Source organism: Macaca mulatta, chromosome 9 (genome assembly GCF_049350105.2).
Source record: "Macaca mulatta isolate MMU2019108-1 chromosome 9, T2T-MMU8v2.0, whole genome shotgun sequence".
NCBI lineage: Eukaryota > Metazoa > Chordata > Mammalia > Primates > Cercopithecidae > Macaca > Macaca mulatta.
In genome coordinates, this window is record NC_133414.1 from 57,428,089 (window position 1) to 57,431,920 (window position 3,832).

Below are 3,832 nucleotides of genomic sequence, written 5' to 3' on the forward strand. Positions count from 1 at the left end.
GTGCAGAGTGTTGTTTTGGGTGTGTCTTAGAGATGTGTGTTGGGGACACCCTTTTGGAGGTGTCCTAGAGTGTGCGCTGGGAGTTCCAGTGACGATGCAATGGAATTCTGAGGCACCTAGGCTTCCTGGAGATTGCCATCAGTTAAGAGAGTGTCTGCTGGTGTGCAGCATTACAGGACAATTATGACCTTACCTAGGTCAGTAAAGTTCTCAAACACTTCTATGGCTACAAAACAAAAAACAAAAAGCTGGAGTGAGATCATTAAATAGGCCAGAACTTTCAACCATCAGTGGACCAAGCAAAAAAGTGGCACCTTTCTCATAAGTAGATGAGCACCACGTGTCTCCATTGATTCTCAGCCTGTGACCTCTATGACCACATCCTTGTCCAGTAGGATCCCTGCAAAGCAGATGTTGTAATGATCTGCATCCTTGCGAAGAAGCAAGGACTAGAAGGGCTGGCCCTGCTGTGATTCCCCTCCCTGTCTCAGCAGAGGGGAGCATTTTGTAGATGAAGAACAGAGTGACCAGTAGAAGAAACAGCACCAGGCTGAGCACCATTCGACCTCCACTGATACACGTCTGACCTTTCTCAAGCCCCTTCGCGACTCTGGCTCAGGTTCCCCTAGTAAGTGGGAATCACAGCAGTAACTCAACAAGACAGGGGCCAGTGCTTTTCAGAACTACAAACAAGTCACTGTGACTGCACCACATCCCTATCCCCTATGGGAGACTCGCTGTGAGGGGGCACTGAGGAAGCACCACCCTGACTTGCATCTGTGGCAAGGGCAGATCAGGTCCAAGAGCTCCTGTCTCCACTCCAGTTTCCAGGGCTAGAGCCTGGGGACGGTACAGCCCCCAACGCCTACCTCAGAGGAAAGCCATAGTGGACCCCACATTTGTTAACAGCTGCACCCTGGGGGTCACACATGGGTCCTCTGTCTCCCTCTCCCATCAGCCCTAAGGTGGTTTTTTGTTTTTAGTTTTCTGAAATATCTTTATTGAGATATAATTCATATAACAAAATTCACCAATTTAAAGTGTACAGCTAGGCCAGGCGCAGTGGCTCATGCCTGTAATCCAAGCACTTCAAGAGTCCAAGGCAGTGGATCACTTGAACCCAGGAATTTGAGACCAGCCTGGGAAACATAGCAAAACCCCGTTCCTACCAAAAGTACAAACAATTAGCCAGGCATGGTGGCACACACCTGTAGTTCCAGCTACTCAAGAGGCGAAGATGGAAGAATGGTTTGAGCCCAGGAGGTCAAGGCTGCAGTGAGTTGAGATCATTCCGCTGAGATCATTCCACTGCACTCCAGCCTGGGCAACTGAGTGAGACCCTGTCTCAAAATAATCTTTAAAAAAATTTTTAAATTAAAAAAAGGTGTACAGCTAAACAGTTTCTAGTAGATTCTTTCTTTTTCTTTTTCTTCCTTTTTTTTTTTTTTTTTTTTTTTTGTAGATGGAGTCTCACTCTGTCAACAGGCTGGAGTGCAGTGGTGTGATCTCAGCTCATTGCATCCTCTGCCTCCAGGGTTCAGGCAATTCTCCTGCCTCAGCCTCCTGAGTAGCTGGGACTACAGGCATGCACCACCATGCCCAGACATTTTTTTTATTTTTAGTAGAGGTGGGGTTTCACTATCTTGGCCAAGATGGCCTTGATCTCTTGACTTCATGATCCACCCACCTCAGCCTCCCAAAGTGCTGGGATTACAGGCGTGACCCACCACACCAGGCCTCTAGTAGATTCTTAAACTATGTTCATCACAATATAAATTCACATTTTCATCATCCCCCAAAGCAAACACAACCTAGCACCCATTCATACTCACTCCCTACCTCCCATCACCTGCTCTAAGCAACCATTAATCTACTTTCTGTCGTATAAATTGAACCGTATAATAGTGTTTTTTTGTGTGTGACTTTGTTCACTTAGCGTGACATTTCTGAGGTTCATCCATGTTGTAGCATGTGTCTTTATTTTATTTCGTTTCATGGCTGAATAACACTCCATTGTATGGATATACTGCCTTCTGTTTTTCCATTTATCTGTTAATGGACACTGGGGTTGTTCCCACTTTGTCCCTATAAAGAATAACACCGCTATGAACATTCATGTACCTGTTTTTGCGTGAACATCTGATTTCATTTCTCTTGGGCATAAATCTGGGAGTGGAATTGCTGGGTCATATAGTAACTCTGTGTTTAACTTCTTGAGGAAGTGCCAAACTGTTTTCTAGAGGGAGTGCACCATTTTACTTTCCCGCCAGCAGTGTATGAGGGTTCTGATTTCTCCACCTCCTTGCCAACACTTGTCATCATCTTTTTATTATAGTCATACATGCACTGTGGCTTTGTATTTCCTTAATGACGAATAGTGTTGAGTATCTTTCATGCAATTATTGGCCTTTGAATACTTCTTTAAGAAAGTGTCTATTCAAATGCTTTGCCTTTTTTTTTAATTGGGTTATTTGTCTTTTTATTTTGAGTTCTAAGAGTTTTTAATGTACTCTGAATACTATACCCTTTTCAGATACATGATTGGCAAATGTTTTCATCCACTCTGTAGGTTGTCTTTCTTTTTTTCTTTTCTTTTTTTGAGACAACGTCTCACTCTGTCACTCAGACTGGAGTGCAGTGGCACGATCTCGGCTCACTGCAACCTCCACCCCCCAGGCTCAAGTGGTTCTCCAGTCCCAGCCTCTCGATTAGCTGGGATTACAGGCACATGCCACTACTGCCTGGTTATTTTTGTGTTTTTATAGAGACGGAATTTCGCTATGTTGGCCAGGCTGGTCTTGAACTCCTGACTTCAAATGATCCACCCTCTTCGGCCTCCCAAAGTGCTGGGATTACAGGTGTGAGCCACTGTGCCAGCCCTTTTTACTTTCTTGATAGTGTCCTTTGAGGAAGAAACAATTGAATTTCAGTGAAATTAAATTTATCTTTTTTTCTTTGTTGTTTATTCTTTTGTGGTCAAATCTGAGAAACCATTGCCTAACCAAAGGTTATGAAGATATATTTCTATATTTTCTTCTAAGACTTTTATAGTTTTAGTTCTTACATTTAGATCTATAATTAATTTTGAGGTAATTGTTGTACATGGTATGAGGTAGAATCTAACTTAATTATTTTACATGTGAATATACAAGTGTTACAGCAACATTTGTTGACTTGAACTGTCTTGGCCTCTTTGTTAAACATTAATAGACTGTAAATGAAAGGGTTTATTTCTGAACTTGCAACTCTAGCCCATTGATCTATATGTCTATCCTGATGCCATTGCCACACCGTTTATTACTGTAGCTTTGTGGTAAGTTTTGAAACCAGAAAGTCTGAGCCCCCTCCAAGTTTGTTCTTATTTTTCAAAATAGTTTTGGCTATTCAGGGTCCCTGGCACTTCTATATGAATTTTAGGATCAGTTTGCCAACTTTCGCAAAGAAGAAAGCTGGGATTTTAGTAGAGATTTCTTTGACTCTGTAGATAAATTTGGGGAGTATTCCATTCCATCTGAACAATATTAAATATTCTGATCCAGGAATGTGGGGTGTCTTTTCATGTATTTAGATCTTTAATTTTTTCAACAGTGTTTTGTAGTTTCCAATTGCAAGTCTCACACTTCTTTTCTTGAAATTATTCCTAAGTGTTTTCTTCTTTTCCATGCTTTTGTGATTGGAATTGTTTTCTTAATTTCCTTTTCAGATGCTAGAATGTAGAAATATGATTGGTTTTGTGTATGGATTTTGCATTTTGCAAACTTGCTGAACAAATTTAGTAGTTACAGTCTTTTTGTTTTGTATTTTGTTTTTGAGACAGAGTCTTTCTCTGTTG